Source organism: Cheilinus undulatus, linkage group 23 (genome assembly GCF_018320785.1).
Source record: "Cheilinus undulatus linkage group 23, ASM1832078v1, whole genome shotgun sequence".
NCBI lineage: Eukaryota > Metazoa > Chordata > Actinopteri > Labriformes > Labridae > Cheilinus > Cheilinus undulatus.
This window is the reverse complement of record NC_054887.1, coordinates 25,757,346-25,778,868: the sequence shown is the minus strand read 5'-3', so window position 1 is coordinate 25,778,868 and position 21,523 is coordinate 25,757,346. Positions and strand designations below refer to the sequence as shown.

General features: G+C 40.7%; 1 protein-coding gene across 5 annotated transcripts in view; it reads right to left on the bottom strand.

Moving 5' to 3' along the window:
* ppfia2 (PTPRF interacting protein alpha 2) overlaps nucleotides 1–21,150 on the bottom strand; it is a 301,081-nt gene extending 279,931 nt beyond the window's left edge. For all 5 annotated transcript variants that reach the window (XM_041780667.1, XM_041780669.1, XM_041780668.1 and 2 more), the window contains exon 1: nucleotides 21,025–21,150. The gene's annotated coding sequence lies outside the window, so the exon portion shown is untranslated. The remainder of the gene's footprint in view (nucleotides 1–21,024) is intronic.
* Nucleotides 21,151–21,523: the final 373 nt, after the last annotated feature.

Sequence of the window (21,523 nt, the reverse complement as noted above, 5' to 3'; positions counted from 1 at the left end):
TATGAAGCTTAGTTATCATCATTGCTTACATAGCTTCATGAGCTTTAGATTTAGCAGTGTGGCTACGTTACCATCATAGCTCATGTAGCTAACTTAGCAACATTTGCTTTAGCTATGTCTGTTATGTAAAACATTATCTACATAGTTTATGTAGGTTTTGTAGCTTTTTAGCTTTAGATTTAACTATGTTGCTATGTTATCTACATAGCAAATGTTGCTTCTTTTAGCTTTATATTTAGCTACTTTTGCTACGTCACCTACATAGCTTATGAAGCAATGTAATCTACATAGTTTATGTGGCTAACCTAGCTTCAGCTCTGTAGCTATGTTATTCACATAGCCAACATAGCTTCAATGGATTAAGATTTAAAAACTTGTCTAAGTTACCTAGCAGTGAACATAGATATGTTCACTTTAGCTGCATTAGTTATGTAGCAAACTACCTCCATAGTTTATATACCTAACATAGCTTTGTAAGCATTAAATTTAGCTCTGTAGCTATGTTATTTACATAGCTAGCATAGCTTTGTTGTCTTTAGATTAAGCTTTATAGCTACATTACCTTCATAGCTTATGTAGATAATGTAGCTTTGTTAGCTTTAGCTGCATTAGTTATGTAGCTAAGTTACCTTCATATGTTTCTTGGCTAACATGGCTTTGTTAGCTTTAGATTTAGCTATGAAGCTATTTTATCATCATTGTTAGCATAGCTTTATTAGCTTTAGATTTAGCAATGTGGCTACGCTACCCTCATGGCTCATGAAGCTAACTTAGCAACATTTGCTTTAACTATATCAGTTATGTAGAACATTGCCTACATAGTTTATGTAGGTACTGCTTTTTAGCTTTAAATCTTACAATGTTGCTATGTTATCTACATAGTTAATGTAGCTTCATTAGCTTTAGCCTTAGCTACATTAGCTGCATTAGAGGGTTTTCATAAACAACAAGCTTTTTTCCTGTAAACAGACTGTTTAGTGGGCTTTAGAAAAAGTTTTGTAATTAGGTTTTGCAGGTCAGGTATCCTCACTCTTACCGTAATCTTTTCTTAACCCCTACTTCAAGTGTAATCCAATTTTATCGTGACATTTTAAGCGAGTACTTCAGGGCATCTTAGATCTATAGTCTGCAACCAGACTGTCTAGTTTATTTATAAGATTTAACCTAAAGTAATTAAGTGGATGAATTATGGAATAAAAAGTGCAGCATGAATTTAAAAATGGCAAATAAACGAGTATCTATTTACTGTGATCTTACCAATTACTCTAACAAAAAACTCTAGGCTCACTGAAGGAGTCTAAATCCCATGAAAAGTCACTCCTCTGAAACTTAACCCTCTAAATGACAGCACTTTTCAACACTTTCATTCACTGTTGAAGCCTAAAATGAAAAATGATGTCCATGTGAGTGTTTATTCCATGTGCAAATACCCTCTGTTTGTTTACATCGACGTGTGTCCGTTTGACCAGGCCTGACACAGTTGGAGCCAGCCTCTGTGACATCCCAGCATTCAAAGCTGCGGAGACGTCTTGGGAGGCTGGGCGTTCTGCCCCAGATTTCACGCTTGTGCTGCTTAATGGGCAGTTGCATAATACACCATATCTATGCTATAGTGGATATGTTAAGCAATATCCCAGCTTCCCTGAGGGGCCTCAGAAAGCCTGGGGAGGAGTCATGTTCACTGAGAGGTGGTGGTTTGTGGTCAAAAAATCTGGCTTGCATCAAGGCATGTCAGAATCATGTGATTGATGAGATAGCAAAATAATGGGTTAGGGAGGTTGATGGGGTTGGGCTTAACAAGAAAATTGAGAGCTTAATGAGAGAAATGTGGGAATCTTAGATAAAACAATGTGGAAAAATAATGTTTCCTCTATTACTTTGTTTATCTGTGCATGGCTGAAAAGAGACGGAGAGACAACAAAACACCCTCCAACAGCACTACTGTCGCAGCTCTATGTATAGCTATAAGGTTATCTGTAAATGTAGGTGTAGACACTTCTTTTATCCTAACAAAAATGCCCACAGTTACCAGTAAGCTACTATACAGTGAATCTAATGCTTAGCCATCCCTGGATTTGCTCCTCATTACTCAGATAGTTGGTACTTGCCAGGTTTACCCGGTGAGATTCCAATATCCCATGGCCCCAGACTTTGTCCCCTATGGGTGGGTTATAATGTGAGGTCTGTGTCTCTGCATGTTCTGGCAATAACATGAGGTCTCCCATATTTTCTCCAGGCACCCGTCCAGATTCTCACCAGTCCACCATTCAGCCACCGTTCGCTGCCGTTTAGACCTGAGAGACCGGGGCCTGTGTGCTGCTCTGCACGTGCCAGAGAGCTTGCAAAGAGAGCGGGCCAACCGGCGGACAGACTGAGACATCAGCTGTGCATTTTAAGTAGAAGGTAGTGATTTATTCCCTGACTGTGGCTCAATACTTACTTGTTGTGCACAAGGAGGAAGGTTCATAAAAATCCATATGAATATAGAATCTGACAGCAGATATTGAAGCTAACTTTGGGCGAAAAATATTGATGCTGCTTGCAGATATTTGCGCTGCTTCGTGACTTGGCTGAAATGAAAATTCAGCCTCTGGTATTGTAACTTGGAAAACATCTGCTCTATGCTACTTTTCCCATTTTCAATCATCAATTTTACCTTAGGTAGCAGGACACCAATCTAGTTAAGTATGAAATGTCAATTTTGTAATTTTGTATCAACATTACAATCTGGCCTTTCTTTGTTTTTATGTATTGGTCCTGAAATCCATTGTATTGGAAACAAATTTAAATATTAGACAAAGATAACCCAAATCTAACCGTGATGTAAGAAATACAAGTACAGTTGAGAAACAAAGTCTTTGACATCAAGATTAGAAAGCAATTTCTAAGACTTTGGGGCTCCAGTGAACCATGTTGAGAGCCATCATCCACAAATGGAGAAAACTTGGAACACCGGCAAACCTTCACAAGAGTCAACAACTCATCCAGGAGGTCACAAAAGAACCCAGGACAACATCTAAAGACCTGCAGAAAAGGGTGAGAGCCATTGCCCACAAATGGAGAAAACTTGGAACAGTGGCAGACCTTCCCAGGAGTGGCCAGCCTACCAAAATTACTCCAAGTGTGCATCAAGTGACTCTACAGGAGGTCACAAAAAACACAGAACAACATCTAAAGACCTGCAGGACAGGGTGTGAGCCGTTATCCACAAATGGAGAAAACTTGGAACAGTGGCGAACCTTCACAAGAGAGGCCAGCCTACCAAAATTTCTCCAAGAGTGCATTGACAACTCATCCAAGAGGACCAAGAGGTCACAAAAGAACCCAGAACAACACCTTAAGACTTGCAGGACATGGTGAGAGCCATTGTCCACAAATGGAGAAAACTTGGAATCTTCCCAGGAGTGGTTGGCCAACCAAAATTACTCCTAGATTGCATCAGTTCCTCATTTAGGAGGTCACAAAAGAACCCAGAACCACATCTAAACACCTACAGGTCTCACTTGACTCAGTGAAGGTCAGTGTTCATGATCCAACAATAAGAAAGAAACTGGGCAAAAATGGCATCATGGGAGAGTTCAGAGACAAAAAAACTAATGCTGACCAAAAGGAACACAAAGGTTGCTCTCACATTTGCCATGAAACACAATGATAAACCCCAAGACTTATGGGGAAACAGTCTGTGGACTGACAAGAAAAGGCTGAGTGGCAAAGAAAAAGAAGAAAACTCAGATCAACAAGAGTTTGCCAAAAGGCACATGGGAGACTCCATGATCAAGTGGAAGAAAGTTCCTTGGTCTGATGAGACCAAATGATGCCTTTTGGCCATCAGACAAGACATCAAACACTGCCCATCACCACAAACACACCATCCCCACTGTGAAGAGTGGTGGTGGTGGCAGCATTATGCTGTGGGGGTGCTTCTCAGCAGCCGGCCCTGGAGGTAGAGGGTAAAATGAATGCAGCAAAATACAGGAATCTCCTGGAGGACAATCTTATTCAGTCTGTAAGAGAACTACAGCTTGGGAGGAGACTTACATTTACCAAATGCATACAGGGAAAACTGTACTGAAATGGTTTTAACACAACAAGCATTTAACATTATTACTCTTTTCCAAGGGCAAGGGGGCACTTAGGGTTAGGTGTAAAATTAGAAATGGGACTGAATTATCCTCTCTAAACTCTGAAATGCTGATTGGCTGCTGAAACACGACATGTCTTACGTTCTAAAACCAGCTACGAGCAACTTAGCAGGGGGGATTGATGGCAACGCCATGAGCCAAATGATTCCAGCTGCAGTGGCTCAGTTCACACAGTTGCAACTCTCCCAGAGAGTCCTGTTAGGCAGTGAATCTTTTTATATGATCTGGGTTTGAATTAACACACTGAAAGTGTTTTATTTGTCATGTAACTGCAGAAATCAAAGTGTATTGTGGATGTTTTTTTTCATTTCTTCATGGCACATTCAATCCCCTTTTGTCCTGTCCCTGCACCGTATGCTTTGATCCCACCGTGGCAGCCCCCTTAAATCATTCTTACTGTCTATGAAAAATCAATAGATATGGAGGGAAAGCGCTTTTGTCTGCTCCCTCGGACGTATAATGCAGCCTTCCTGAAAACTGAAAGCAAACCATGTCACTCAGAGGAACATTTATCCGCTTAATTGAGTGATTCAAGGCCTGACGTTTTGGTTCCAGTGAAGATTCGGGAAAACAGCAGGCACGTACCGTATATTTCCCTCTGCTTTGATGCAAACATAAAATGTTGAATATTTGGGGGAATTTTACTCCTGTGCTGCTCAGTATTCCTCACTGGATTGCATGTTTGAGCAGCAAGGACGGAGCAGACAGGAATCAGGGATTACAGGTGAGAATTAGTGTAATCTTTGCTACATAAACACTTATCACCAACAGTGTAATCTGCAGATTCTATTTGCCAGCTGGGGTGCAGATGTCGCACTCACTAGAAGTGAAAAATACTACTTCCACTCAACATAACAGCCAATTTGACCCCATTACTAAAGCTGTTCGGTCTACAAAATGCTCATAGAGCTTGAAAAAGAACTGATAGTGTCGTTCTTCACACAATTCCTCTGCAACGCAACATCACGGCGCATTATGATAATGCACGCCAGGAAATCTGCCCTCAAATTCCACAAGCGTGTCAGACTATGGCTTAGCATAAATGCATGTCTAATATAGAATATGTAAGATTTTATCAGGAAAAGGCAAAAATACTAGAAATGTTTAAACAAGAGTGAGTGAATTAAGCGAGGCTGGAATTATGTAGGAATCACAGGAGGGAGGAACAGCAACACACGCTCAATTGAACACGTTGTGGGCCGCAGATGCAGTCAGAAGTGAAGACAGGCTGACAGACAGGCAGGGATCATTGGGATTCTCTCTCCGTGCCATATGCCAATCAATGAATTATTCACAGGGGTAGGAGTGAGGGTAACCTCCCAATCAGGGCACCAAATCCACAGACCCTAGCCTAGCAGCCTCGTAGAGCTCAGATATCTGGCTCCAGACTTAAGTCTACGAGGCTGGCAGCAGCAGCAGCAGAAGGAGGAGGAGGAGGAAGAGGTTACAGAGAAAACTCACAACAGCAAAAATTCAGAGGCAGTGCAAAGGCGTAAAATCTTAAAATGATGAAATCGCAGCACAACCCTAAACCAACAACTTTAGGCATTTTACAGCACTCTAGGTCTGGAAAAACCCCATGAAAAAACATCACGATGAACTGCTGGAGACTTCTCTTGCAAGGAATCACATCTATATTAGACTTCTGACAACTCCTATCCAATTTCATTCATTTGAAACATCTACTACAGAATAAATTCAGTGATCAGACTTTAAGATTTGTGTCTAATCATGAGTTTTAATGCAGGAGACCAGAGTTGGTGTCTCATCCAAAGCACTCTTCATGTAGGAGCTCATGGAAATCTATCCAAAATTTCAAGGTACATGGACCCTGAAATCTGCTGCTTTGTCACACATGTGCCATTTAGCAGGAGATTTGGGCGTTATGAGGCATGATGTCAAAAAACAACATGGAAATGGTGAATGAAGCCACAGCACCTGAAGTTATGATGACAGAGTTCATAACTCTTTGCCTAAATATGATCCAAACTCCCGTTACACTGGAGGGTTGCCCCTATTGGTGCCCTAATGTTTGAAAAGTCGCTGAAAAACTGACCTCTTTAGTGCCCCGTCATTGGACAGAAAGTGACAGAGTGCCCGGTTAATTACAACCTTATTAGACAAAATTTGGCACCTTTAGTGTCCTTTATAGCAGACAAAAGTTGACAAAAGTTGACAAAGTGAAAAAGTTAAGTGGAAAAGAACTGACAAAGTGCTCTCTTTAGTGTCGTTTAATATACAAAAGATGACAAAGTGCCCTCCTGAGTCCACTCTTACAAGACAAAAGCTGATAAAGTGCTTTTTAGGGCCCTCCAAGAGGAGAAAATTTGACAGTGCCCACTCTATTAGCCTCAGAGTTGACAAGATATGACAGTGCCCTCTTAAGCCCCCACCCCAAGTGGGCAGAATTTGACAAAATGCCCTCTTAAGTGTCTTTTAAAGTAGACAAAAGATGACTAAGTGCCCTTTTTGGTGCCCTTTTAAAAGACAAATTGTCCTCTGAAGTGCACTCTAACAAGACAAAAGTTGGCCTTTTAGTGCCCTCAAAGTGGAAATATTTTGACAAAAAACCTTCTTAAGTGTCCTTTAAAGTGTGCAAAAGTTGACAAGGTTCCCTCTTAAGTGCCCTTTACAAGACAAAAGTTGGCAAAGTGCCTTTTTAGTGCCCTCCAAGTGGTGAAAATTTGACAAAGTGCCTTTTTAAGTAGACAGAATTTGACAAAGTGGCCTCTTAAGTTTCCTTTAAAATAGACAAAAGATGACAAAGTGCCCGTTTAAGTAGACAGAATATGCAGACAAAAGTTGATACAGTGCCCTCTTTAGTGCCCTTTAAATAGACAAAGTGCCATCTTAAGTACATGTTTACAAGACAAAAGTTGGCAAAATGCTTTTAAATGAGCTCCAAGTGGATATAATTTGACAAAACGCCCTCTCAAGTGTCCTTTAAAGTAAACAAAAGTTGAAACAAAAGTACCCTCTTTAGTGCCCTTTTAACAGACAAAGTTTTACAAAGTGCCCTCCTAAGTGCACTCTAACAAGACGAAAGTTGGCAAACTGCCTTTTTAGAGCCCTCCAAGTAGAGACAATTTGACAAAGTGCCCTTTAAAGTGCCCCCTAAATAGAAAAAAAAATTGACAAAATACCCTCTTTAGTGCCCTTTTAATACACGTTTGACAAAAGTGCCCTCTTAAGTGCACTCTAACAAGACAAAAGTTGGCAAAGTGCCTTTTTAGTGCCCTCCAAGTGGAGAAAATATGACAAAGTGCCCTCTTCAGGGCCATTTGTAGCAGACAAAAGTTGGCAAAGTGCTCCCTTGATTTCTAGGGCTGTAGTCAACCAAAGACAAACTTGGTCAACCAAAAACACACCCAGGCAACAACCAATCGACTGGTCAATCAGGTAAAAAATAAATAAATAATTACATTTTAAACATCACCTCATTGTGGACCAGTTTAATCAATACAGATTCCTTACTGTACCTGCTTGGTACTCCAAATGATCCTTAAATTAAATAACAAGACTGTTGAAGCAATACATTTTTTAGGCTCATCACGTTGTACTAAAAAAAAAAAAATTAGGCCAATTTAGAGACGATCAGCGTGCACCTGCTTTTGATCATAAGATCTCTGTGATCCCAGCGCAGTACCTCTTCTCCTACAGCCTACAAACCTTACTCACTTGCTGTGCAATTTTAACAAAATGAGATAAAGAGCAACTTATATATCAAGCTTTACATGGATTGATTTCTGCTATAAGAATTCATATTCTAATATCGGCTCCAGTGGAGTCTCCTTAGTCTTTTGGAGCCAGCCTCACTTTTATTTAAATTTGTATTTAACTTGTCTTGACAAAGGGTCTCATTCACAGGTCAAGTCTTGCAAATGTTTCAATCTCAATCCATTTGACCACTATCTTTATAGTGTTTGCTTTGTCTGGTTCTGAAAATAGCAGAAATTGTTTCATGCAAAGTTCCAAATTTGGACGTCCAAAAAGTGTAGGGACTGTGGGTTGAGAAACTCTTTCATCAACCAACAAGTACTCCATTCTGACAGCTTTATCGTGCTGTATTTGCCATGCACAAATACATTGTAGGAGGTAGGGATTATACAAACATTGGCATTTGATCATGCCATACTAATAATCCTATCCAGCGATAGTGTGCCAGCTACTCCTCCACTCATCTCATTTCTTTGCTGCCTTAATATAATACTAAAGAAATGATTTATGATTTTATATTTCTGCAGAATGCTTAAACATGCCTATGTTATTCAAGTTTATCAGCCCTGAAAAAGCAAGCCCACTTCCAGAAAAGTTGGGACGCCATGTAAAATGCAAATAAAACAGAATGCAATGGTCTGCTGAATACAGATGAAGCAGGCAGTGAGGTATCTATAAGGTCCAGATGTGAATTTCAACACTTATGTCCAACTCCATTTTTCCCCAAGAACAAATCAGCAAACTGCAGCTAATTTCCTGAGTGTCCTTAGTTAATCTCATTAATTGGAACTATTGTGCGGGTAGATAAGGAGCGGCACACACAAAAACACAGCAGCATGTTCCCGAGCAATGTATGGCAACAGAAGGCAAATTCAGCACTATTCACCACCTGGGAAACATCAAAAAGACATGCGGAGAGCGAGCAGAGGAGTGAACACGACGCTCTGCGGCTTTGGAGATAAGCGCTACAACTGAATGCTTGTTGAGCTGACTTTGGAGGGACTAAAAATAAAACAGGCATTATTTAATAGCGCATTATGAGGCTGTTATCCTCAAGCGTGGAATTGTATAACTCATTAGGCAAGGAGATGGTCATTTAGAGAAGAGAAAACAAAAAAAGTAGTCCCAAAAAAGCCCATTAGGATGCTCATTTTTTATGAAATCTGGGGTCAACTTTTCAGACATTTGTGACACCCAATTAGCTGCATTCAAGCTCAAGTTCTCACAACATAAATTCAAGTGTTAGACCCGTTGTTCTGATGATAATGCAGAAGTAATAGGCTGATTACACTCGTCGCTTTGCAGCTGTCAAGGGAGCTGACTGGTGGGAAACTCCACTTTTAAATAATGCCTGTGTTTGATTTCTTGGCGTGCCGCTGAGTGCAAAGTGCATCTGCAGACTGCATCGATGAGCAAAAAAAAGGGTAATGGGAAAACTGTTGCATGCCACTCTTCATCTTTAGTATCCATATGCAGGAGGCTTGTCAGGTGGGGGAAGAGTGACGCAGCATTTTTGTGAATGGAAAAGACCAGATTGCATGTAGTGCTGAGAAATCCCATTCATATGGCTCCGAGCAGTAGAGAGACTTATGACAAACCAAGACACAGTCTGCCAGGAAAAAAAGAAAAAACATTCAAATCTTCTCCCAGACAGACTGCCCCATGCTGATGATGAAACAGTTGCATAATGATTCATGCTAACTGGTATGTTTGAAAGGAATCCATGGATAAATTAATGATAATAAAAATACTCTTGGAAACTGGAAAACTAATAAAACTCGGCATCTTCTAAAAGACTGAATGTTCCACAATAAAAATAAACAAAAACACCACTTAGCTGTGATAGCAACAGTGTCATGTGGAGTACTTGGTCAGAAGAGTAGACTAAGCAGGCTAAACAGTAATAAAGAGGCATGGTTCAGTTTATACTACTTCTACTTTTATTTAGGCTTAACAACGCTCTAGAGGCTAAATTCAGCTGATCATCAGTATCAGTGTTTTATCTTAACAATAATTGGTAAAACCAATTAAGAAAAAAGTGCGCCACTTCGGTTCCACTGCAAAGTGTGTCTTCCCCTCTGGCTTTTATTTTCACCCTCCAATGTCTCACCAAATGTCCTGCATACAACGCAGTCTGATTGGCTAGATGTCACATGAGTCCTCTGCAATCAACATAAGCTCACTGTGCCATTGACACAGTGAGTTTATGACATCACTTCCTGTTTCTTGTTGCTCTAAATCATTTAATTTTCTTTGGTTTTTTTTTGATCATGCAATTTTGCTTTTGCCAAGTGCATCATCATATATACATATTGGTTAAAAATATAGTTTATTAGTCTCTGTATACTAATAATCAGTATTTGACCCTGAAAAACCAATGAGTCGACCCCTGATAAATATGGCTGTAACATGCTAATGGCTACCTGTAATGCAGCAGTAGCTGTGCTATAGCAGCTAAAACATATGGCAGTAGCATGGCTCCTTAACAAGTGGGTGTTACACAGCAGTAGCTAGGTTAAATACCACAGTAGAGTCAAAAAAGCAGGATAAACATAGCAGTAGCTGGACTACTACATCAGCACCTTGATTGAATACAGCAATAGCTTGACTTAATACAGCAATAGCTAGGCTAAATAAAGTAGCTGCTATGATTTAAACAGCAGTAGAGGTTTTAAAAAGCTGGATAAACATGGCAGAAGCCAGGCTACTAAAACTGTAACTGGATTTGATAAAGCTAAATACATGTGTAGCGAGGCTTACTAAAACAGGATAAACATGGCAGTGGCTAAGCTAATACATCATTACCTTTGCTTTATACAATAGAAGCTAAGCTAAATAGAGCAGTAGCTAGATTTAATAAAGCAACAGTAAAGGCTAGAAAAGCAGGGTCAGCATGGCAGTAGATACTACAACAGTACCTTGATTTACTGCAATAGCTAGGCTTTATACAGCAGTAGTGAGGCTAAATACAACAGGATAAACATGACAGTAACTACGCTAATACATCAGTATCTATGCTTACTACAGCCGTTGTGAGACTATAGCAGCAGTGGCTAAGCTAATACTGTAGCTAGGATTAATACAGCAGTAGCTAGGCTTAATATAACGGGTAGTAGTAAATAGGCTAAAGTAGTCAGATACTATAAGGCCATAGGCCAGACACAGCAGTAACTTTGTCTGTAGCTAAACATAAAGCATAAGTAGCCAAGCAAAGCAATGTTGTAGAAGGGGTAATTATGCTAAATTCAGAGGTAGGCTAAATCTGGTTGAAGCAAGTTAAATACAGCAGAAGCAATTAGCTTAATAAAGCAGTAGCTAGCTAAATATAAGAGACATAGGCTAAATACAGTAGTAGGAATAATTGGCAGTAGCTGGGCTAAATAAAGCAAAAGCTACGCTAGAAACAGCAGTAACTAGGCTACATGACACAGCTAGATATTGCAGTAGCTCAGCCAGACACGGCAGTAAGAAGTTCAGAAGTAGCCTAGCTTAAAGAAAAAATAAGTGCAAGGCAAAGCCATGTAACATAGCATGCTGAACAAAGCAGTAGCTAAATATGCACAGAAGTTAGGTTAATTATAGCCGTAGCTTGGCTTACTAAAAAAGTGGCTAGCTAAATACCAAAACAGCTTGGCAAACAGAAGTTATGCTAACTACAGCGGTGCATTGACTAAATGCAGCAATAGCAAGTGGGCTTAGTTACACAGAACTGTTTCAATTTTTGATCTAACTGCTAAATTAAACATTATCTGTTATTTTAATGAGGGGATTTTAGTCAAATTAAAAACACCTACAATTGTTTTGTAATGGATTTTTGTCACTATTAGCCCAAAATAACTACTCAAATTTAAAAAAAAAATTCACATATATGAAGATAGATGTATATAGTTTTTTATATTACAGCTTCTGTGCATGTTTTCTGTTGTGAGCAACACCCTCATGTGAACACTTTTGCTGAGCACAAAAAAAAAAGTGAATGAAGCCAAGCTTGGATGATGAGGATGGTGAGGGTGTAGAGTTACACCCAGCATGGTACCATTAGGGAGTCGGGGAACAGAGAGGAGGCCGTGCATCAAGTCTGTGCTTGTGTGTGTCCATTTGTCTGAGCGTGCTTTACCTCCACCTGCGAGCGAGCATCTGTGCGAGGGAGAAGGATGCATGGGTGTGGTGGTTCTGCAGAGTGTGTGTGCTGAACTGAGAACAAGTCTGCATGCACAGGAAAGCATGAAAGGACGGCGTGTGGCCTCGAACGTTGCCCACAATCCCCTGCAGCAAGGTCATGCAAACCATCAATCGATAGAGATTGAATAAGAGCGCAGATCGAGGTGAACAAAAAGGCAATAAAGCTCCGGCTTGAGCTGATTTGAAGCATGCCGCCTGCCACCAACAACAACATTTCAACTTGATTTTACCTGCATCAATATGTCTATCAACAGTCGAAAAAAAAGACTTTTAAAGATGCTGAAACTCACCCTTTATGCACAGAAAAACTTCCACAGGTAGCCACCATGCTGCATGACACCTCAAGGTAAATGGTCTGCAAATGTGACAGAGCTACACATGCACTGTTGAGGTTCATTATGAAATACTTACAGTAGGAACTTTTATAATAAATACTGCCACTAAGACTCCTGCAAAATTAAAACAATGCAAATGTTCCTTGCTTATTTAAGGTTGCAGTTGCAAATGTTAATTCAATTTGAAATACCAGAAGAAGATCACCGCTTCGCCTTTAGCCACTAACATCCTGGCACTGATTTAAGCAACCACATGAGCGTATGTGGGTGTTTTTTTAATCATTCATCCACAGACAACTGAAAAAAGTCTTCAGCCAATAAGAGATCCCCTTAAACTCTCACTTTATGCTCATAAAAACTGCAGCCACAGGTAGCTATACCTCTGCATGGCACCTCACGGTAATGGGAGTGCACACTAGACATATTAGGCAGTGGGGTGCATAGTTGAGGGAAAGTCAGGGTGTTGATGCAGGGCTTTGCATTCTGCATGAAAAATAGGCAGAAGAAATCAAATGCAAATGATGCTATATTTCCTTTAACTGTCATGGTCGCAATTTAAAAATTCAGAGGAGGATCACAGCTTTGCCTGCAGCCATTAAACTTCAGGCTCTGAATAAGCAAGAGTGTGCGAATGTGGGGGTGTCTTTCCTTTCACTCCTTCATTCATTGACAACAGAGAAGATTTTTAGCATTATTTTAAGCAAAGGCTCTGGCACAGGTTTGCATGACACCTTCAAAGTAACTGGTTTGTTTATCAGACACAGTAAGAGATTAGGTGTTTAAGCACAATTTAGGGGTAAAATGAGGAAATTTACTCTCAGAAAATCATGCATTAAATAGAGGAACTATACACACTGCAAATTAAACCCCAATGTACAAACTCCAAGCCACTTAGAGGTTTTACCCTTTTATTGATTTTATAAATCAATCATGGTTACTGTATTTTTTTTTTTTTTTTTTGGCAAAACAACCTCTTTAATATTAAAGTGAAAACAGATTTCTAAAAAGTAATGTCAATTGCATAAAAATATGTAAGGACACTGCAAATTTTCCCCGTTTCTTCTTTGCAAAACTGCTCAAGCTCAGTCAGGTTGCATGGGGATCGGGCATGAATGGCTCTTTTCGATTCCAGCCACAAATTCTCCATTGGACTGAGGTCTGGCTCGTTGTCTTGCTGGAAAATAAATCTTCTCCCAAGCCGTATATCTCTTGCAGACTGAATAAGATTGCCATCCAGTATTTTCCTGTCATTCATTTTACCCTCTACCTTTACAAAGTTTCCAGGGTCGGCTGCTGAGAAGCATCCCCACAGCATGATGCTGCCCCCACTGTAGAGGCAGCACTGAATATATTAAAAAGACACCTGTAGGGCAGTGGTTCCCAACCTTTTTTTCCTGGCACTCCCCTACTTACACCTAAAAAAAAGCTGAGTTTTGCCACAATCTTAGTCAATTTATATGTCAATCTAATCTTGAAAACCTCAGAGCAGACAAAGCCTCACCCCCACCCCCTACCACCACCACCACACCCCACCCAGGGAATCCTGAACCCCAGGTTGAGAACCAATGCTATAGAGCACTAACCTGACACTGCAGATGGATGTGTTTCACACATCCATCTGGAAAACCTCCCAAAGACAAAGTTTGGGAAAGGGCAGAGCCTTTGAAAAAAACTCGGAAGGTGATTGGATGAACGTTCTTTTTGTCACATCTTTACAGGCCAATCAGAGCAACAAAACACGTGACGCCATAGCCACCACGGAGGAATGAACTTCATAGAGAACTGCATAACGCAAATCATGGCGACTGTAGACATGTCACTACACAACTTCTGTCATTTTTGAAAAGAAAACAACTCACTGCTGTTCTTTGTTCTTCTTTTAACGAAGAAATGTCGTCAAGTTCTGATGAAACTGACATTTTAGCACCACCATAATCGCAACGGCCTCTTGTTGCTGCTTGCTTTGGGTGTGATTCTGCCACACCCAAAAGTACTGCCCCTCGACACCCCTGCCACTTTCTAACTGGGCCCAAATTGTTCAGACAGGAGCTTTGCAAGATGGATTTTCTAGTGAGAAACATGGAAACGGGCGTATCCATCTGCTTTGCAAGGTTAGTAGAGCACGGTGTAAGAAAAACAAACAGTTGTGACTGCCTTAGGTAAAAGCTCACTGCATCAGAGACAACTCATCAAAGAAATGGAATAAGAAGCAGCTGGCAGCTGAATGAATACAAGACATTAGAACTCTGCTGAATAAAACAGGTGTATACCTGCATAAGTTATGTCATATCCATAAAGGTAAGTTTGTCCTTCATTTGGAGTTCAAGTGGACTGCGTTGAGGTGGCGAGGTACTGATAAAGAGTTCCCAAAATCTTTTGTTTTGATTTGATGGTAGGTATCAGACATGTTGGCACCATATCAGAACTCAGTACCCCATCCCTACTTGACAGTGGAGTTTCCCATATGCCTTTTGGTGAACTCAGGTTGAAATTTATTGAGTTTTTATTAGCAGTGGCGTTCTCTTTTCCACTCTTCCATAAAGCTGTTCTTTTGGCTTCATAGTGTAATGGTAGCCAGGAAAACTGATACACCTGTCACTTTTTTGGCATTTTTGTCAAAAAAAGCCAAACACTATTGACCATGATTTATTAATAAAATCAATAAAAGGGTAAAAAATCCATGGGGGTGAATATTTTTTAAAGTCGTTGTAATTGTTGTGGTTATTTGTGCTAATTTAGGCCGAAATATGTCAGCCTGTACATGTCTTTTTATTCATTATTCAAAAGCTGTAACCAATAAGAACCAACCCTAAACCTTCAGTGTATGTGCCACAGGTAGTCACTTCTGCAAACTAGATATGCCAAGCAGTGGGTTGTATTCACGGTGTTAAGGGGCTTTCCTCTTTTGTGCAGATTGGTCAAATGTAGCTTTCTGCAAGACAATCAGAAACAGAATCAAGTACATATGTGGTCTTGTTTCTTGTCCAGCATGGTTGCAATTCCTTTTCTCCATCCATCATCCTAGCCAACTGTCTTTTTCAGTGTTGCAGAGGGGCTGAGCAAATCCCAGCTGTGCATGCCTGCAAATGCCCATTTTAATTTGTGAAATCAGAGGAGGATATGCAGCAATTTTGCCTGCAGCGATTAACCTTGTGGCTCTGAATGAAGGCAGACCATGTGCTTGTATCTTATTCATACATTTAAACAGTATGGAAAGTGTTCAGCCAATGAGATATGTCTTAAAATTCTCATTTTATGCATGCAAAGCTGTTTCACAGGTAGACACCTAGAGGTAATTGGTCTGCAAAATAGTTGCATTAGGCAGTAGGGTGTTAATGCTTAGTTTAGGGAGGGATGATTCTTTCATACTGAGCTGTCACATTAAGTATTCTGTTAGAAAATTGAAATCCAATGGAAATGTCTTGTTCCCTGACTAATTTGAAAAATCAGAGGAAGATGAGAAGTGATTTTCACCTCCCTTGTGGCTCAGAACGTGCATGTTTGTATTTCATTCATATATTCATTCATGGGCAAAAATGAAAGTGTGTAGCCAATAGGAAATGTCCTTAAACTTTCACTTTGAAAGCTTCTACCTGCAGGTGGGGTGCATATATGTGTAACAGTAATCTATTTGAAGCAGAACTGTCAAATCTAAAAATTGGAAAACTGAAAATTTGGAAAAAAAATGGGAAAATGAATGAAAAGTGAAAATGGAATCAAATCCAATTTTATGACCACAAATGCTAGTTTTGAAAGAAAAATCTGTGGAAAATTATGGCCTTGCCTGCAGCGGTTAACCTCCTGGCTTTGAATTCAGCTGGCCTATGAGTTATTTCATTCATTCTTATCCAAGGTGGAAAGTGTGGAGCACCTTGGACATCACTTTATGTAAATCTGCCACCCCTTTATAAACCACAGGGACTGGTTTGTACACTAGAGATGTCCACCAGTGGGTATAAGGTTGTCAGATTTTTTAGACTTTTAATAGTATGTGTCTCACAGCAATGCAATTTCATTTATAATAATCCAAAGTAAAAATTGTTTCATTGAAACATCATGTGTAGAGCAGGAGGAACTATTCCATTTAAGATTATAACTCCTGCACATGTGCTTCTGTCACATTGCCACATTTGTAGTTTTAAGAGTTTGCTGTAATTTTCCTGTGATATTACCCACTTTTGGCCACCTAGAATGTATATTTTTGTCACAATGGTATCAAAATAACATTTGATTTTTGTAGATAGAGATGAGTGTCAAAAATGTATGAAAAAAGGCGTGACAAGGATCAGGTGCTCTTCAACGGTGAAAGAAAAGAGGTCAGACTTGCAGCCTAAACTGATAAACTGAGTCACTACTGCAAAGCAGGTGGAATGGCAAGATTTCCCTATCTGTCGGGCAAATCCATCTTGCAAAGCTCAAACTAGTGTTTGTTCAATCAGTGTCATTTGAAGAGAACGAGGTGGTAGCTACAGGCAGGGTTTACTTCGGTACACTGGGAGCTGGTATTGTCTACTCATAGCACTTTTACCATAACACTTGGCCAATTCTCCAGAGGTTGCTATGAAGAATTGGCCATCAGCTTATCCTATTTGGACCCATTTATACGCCACCCACGCAGCAGTGTGAGCAAATTGGGGTTAAATGTCTTGCCCGAGGACACATCAACATGTGACTGACCCACAAACCCACAACCTTCTGATTTTGAGGGGACTGACTGAGCCACAGTCGCCCTGACTTGTATGGATTTAAATGGCTACTGCCAGTGTAGCAATTAGCTTAGTTGTAGCTATAGTACAGTGGGAGTTTTGTCAGAACTGAACCACATTTCTTTATTAAAGAAAGAGCAAAGAAAAGCACTGAAAGCTTTTCAAAGCAGAAAAGATCTTTTCGCTTGTCTTCCAATCTGCTTCAACATGAGTTTGGGATAATTACGACTGGGTTTAGTTGCACTGGAAGCCGGTATATACAACAGCTGCTGCCGGCATAGCAATTAGCTCGGATGTGACTATAGAATAGCAGCAATTTTAATCATGCTACCTTTCTTTATTAAAACAAGAACAAAGAGCAACACTGAAAGCTTGTCTTAGCAAAGAAGACATTTTTGAACTTCTGTTTCATTACCATCCTAGCTGCTAATGCTAACACGGCATTGGTCTGTTTTCTATCAATTATAGCTGCTCCTGCTTGTTCTTCACATATTACCATCATCAATAAAGTTATAGCTATTTTATACAAAATTAAAGACAAGTTACAGTCACAGCTGCCATAAATTTGTCTGTCATTTGTTGTTTTGTTGTTTCTCTTGTCCCTCTCCCCTTTCTGCTTTTCTCCCTCCATCTAGCCCTTTCTAACCCAGCACAGCTTCAGCAGAGGTCTGTCAATATCATTCTGGTCTGCTCGACAGTCCTGTCCTAGGCCTGGGCGATATGGCCTAAAAATCATATCACAGTATTTTTCTTGCCTTGAATTTGCTTTTTAATCCAAATTCAAGTGTTATTAACCCCCTTCGTCCCTTAAAACGAGCCTTTGATGCATACTCAATTTATCTCTAAGTATAGGAACACAGAAAGCATGTTTTTTTTTTTTTTTTAAGGTCTCTCTAGGTTTACTTCTGTCTAACTGCACCTCAAGTTTTGCATTTCATCTCTAACCTAATGAGGTGTGTTAAGCTGCTAATGACTTGAACACGTTTTCTAGTGAAGGCGTTCACAATAAAAGCGTTTCAGAAAACTAACTGCCGTGGACTTTTATTTTGAAGAGCTTTACGAAAGTATTGTGTTTAGCATTGAGTTAGCTTAGCTATGGTTGCAGTACCAGAGAATACGGCTAGTTTACAGCAGCTTTTCTGACCTCATTTAACATTGCAGCCTGGACCTTTGACTCACTGTGGACTTAAAAAGGAAGTCATAAGTTAAGACTTTTAAATGGTTGTTTATGCCGTTGTAAGAGGAAGAGCTGCAGCGCTGGGCTCTGAGACCAGCCAAAGCAGCACTTAGCTTGTGTTACAGCCCCAGGCAGGCTGACAGAGACAGCACACTGCCGTCAGACTTTGAGAGGAAAAAACTCGTGTTTTTGCCAGCTACCTCAAACTCGGGCAGATACGATGATGTCATTAACAAGCGTTATCGCAATTGGTCGGTAGAGTCCAAATCTCTACCGTAGGCCAAATTTATATCACTTATACTGTCTACCGCATATACCGCGCACCCCTGTCCTGTCCTATAGTTAGAGAAGGTTTTTGTCACCACTGTAACGGGGCTAAATACTGCTTGTGCTTTACTCATGGCTCTTAATGCTGGTCTTTAATATACTAGGGTATAATCTTCATTAGAATAGTAATGGTAACACTTGTTTATCATAATAGGCCACAACAGAGATGACCGTCTAGATTTGCTCTCGTTGCAAAATGTCTTGAGACTTCGGCTATGAATTGGTGCCATAAACAAAGACTGATATCTCCTGACTGGCATCTGGCATGAGTTTTATCCACCAACAAGCGTCACTGTCCGTCAAGCTCAGGTTACTACTGGAGTTGCGCATGCCTACTACCTCATTTTCACTTGTCGCTCTGATTGGCCCTAAGTGAATGTGACAGAATGTTTTTCCAATCACCTAAGAATGTTTTTTGAAAAGTTCATCCCTTCCCAAACACTTTGTATAGCAGTTTTCCCTCATGAAGGTGCAATATATCCATGCAATGCAACTATGACACAATCTATCAAGCATGTCAGGTTATGATTTCTGAGATTTTATACAATTTCAGGTACTTAAAACTTACATTTTTGTCACAATGGTATCAAAATAAGATTTCATTTTTGTAGACGTGGTGAGTGCAACACGGGGACAAAAAGTATTTTAAAAGAAGGTGTGACAAGGATCAGGTGTTCAAGGGAGGAAGACAAAAGGTCAAACTTGCAGCCTGAACTGATAACCTGAGACACTCTGATGTATTATTAAACCCCTTATTTAAACAGAAATGTGTCTACGAAATGCATACATCTCTGTTTAACAAAGGAACCTTTAGTAAAATTGGGGAGAATCCACCTTCTGTCTTTTTCCCATTCATCCATTTATCAATCTGCTACATGCAGAGTGTGTGAACAATAGCTGATGCATTGAAAAGCTTATTTTGTGCTCGTTTTAGGAAGCTCGTTATCGGGGGAAGGCTCACCACTGTTCCAAGTTTTCTCCATTTGTGCGCAATGGCTCTCACCGTGGCCTAAAATCTTTAGATGTTGTTCTGGTTTCTTTTGTGACCTCCTGAATGCATTGTGGATGCACTGGAGTCCTTACTGTCTTTATTTTGCCCTTTTTGTGAGTATTTTTATCTAATATAAAAATTTGCTTCTGGGCACACATGGCCTGGTGGTTTAAGGTGCACCTGATGTAGTTGGGAGGCCCCAGGTTCGACTTCGTCTCTCCCCAACTCTCTTGTCCCTGTTTCTGATTCTGTCCACTGTCCTCCTCTATCATTAAAGGCACTAAAAGCCCAAAAAATACAAGCTAAAAGGTGTTTAATGATCTGAAACAGTTAAGAGTATTTATGGATATGGAAGCTGCATACTGGCCTTAAAGGCAGTGGGGTGTATTTTCATTGATGAAAAGTATCACGGGGATGCTACACTGCATATTTAAAAAGAGAACAGTGAACACTATAAAATGAAGCCAGTATCATTTTTCTTCACTGCTGTGGTTGTAAATTTTGGATTTATTTGAAAACGTACAGAAAAAGATGACGTTTCCATGCAGCGATTAACCTCCTACTGTGACTCATTCATTCATTTTTAATATGCAAAGTCTGCAGCCAATAGGAGATGCTGTTAAACTCCCACTTTATGCACATAAAAGCTCCTGCCACAGGTAGCCACCGTGCTGCACGGCACCTCGAGGTAATCGGTCTGCACACCAGACATATTAGACAGCGGGGTGTATTTGCACGGGTGGAAGTGCATCATGGGAAAAGCCCAAAATGAAGCATTTAAATCACTGAACTTCAAAATAAAACAGAGAAAGTGTCTTTGATGAAAACATGAGCCGGTAGGGATGGACCTCCTGGCTTTGAATGAAGCCGGCACATGTATGTGGAGTCACTCATTCACATGTGCCTGTGTGGAGTGGAGATATGGGTGGATGACAGAGGCTTTCATGCTCCCTCTCCTTGCTTGCATCTCTATAATAGTGGCTAATAATACTGTTTATAGGAGGGGCAGCTGTTCCTGCTATGACAGCTCCTCTTTTACTGATATTAGCCACACATGCACTGACTGCGGCGGTTACACCTCCTCCTAACCCTCTGAAATGATAATTGGGGAGAATCCTTGGCTATTGTCTCAAGTGCATTACATCATGCCAGCCTCTCAGCCTGCATCCCGCCTCCCCCTTTAACTCTCTCCTCTGTCTCTCCACTGTGACAGCCCCAGCAGTGAGTGTTTTTTCTCTCTCCTCCTGCAGAGCCCCCACAATGTCAACCATACACCTTACATACACCATGCAATGCATCCATCCCCCTCCTTCAACACCTCCTCCAAATATCCAGCCCATGAGTCCAGAGTTGAAGAAGCGAGCAGGGCAGAAAATCACCTTGAGGATGCAGGAAGGAGGGCAATGTAGGTCAACGCAAAACCGGCGGCAACAGTGTGCATACTCACAATTTATTCCTGTACTATGAGTGGCTGGCAGCGGATCAATGACAACTGCAGTCTCGAGCTATGGCAACCATGAAGCGGACAATCCTAGGAGGCTTCTTCAGGGCAAAAAAGCAACGAGAATCCGATCGGGAAGGTGCGGCTGGTCCCCTCCGCGCGCATTGTCCACGAGCAAAAGAGCAGGAATAATCGCCAAATTAGCCACGACGGGTAATGACATCTGATTTCCGGGGGTAACCACACTCACACATACACACAGGCGCTCGCGCACGCACACCGGTGAGGAAATTATGGCACGTTACAAATTCTGCTGCGATAAGCGGAGCTGGAAAGGACCATTGTTGGAGCTGACGGAGGGGAGGCGTGAGATGTCTTAAAGTTGCAGCTGTGCAATTCTCCCACTCCCATTTATGTGAGAGCCAGTGTCAGTCATGGTAATAATAATAATTATGAAAGCAATAATAGTAATAATATTTAAAATTCAAGATGGTTAGGGGAGACC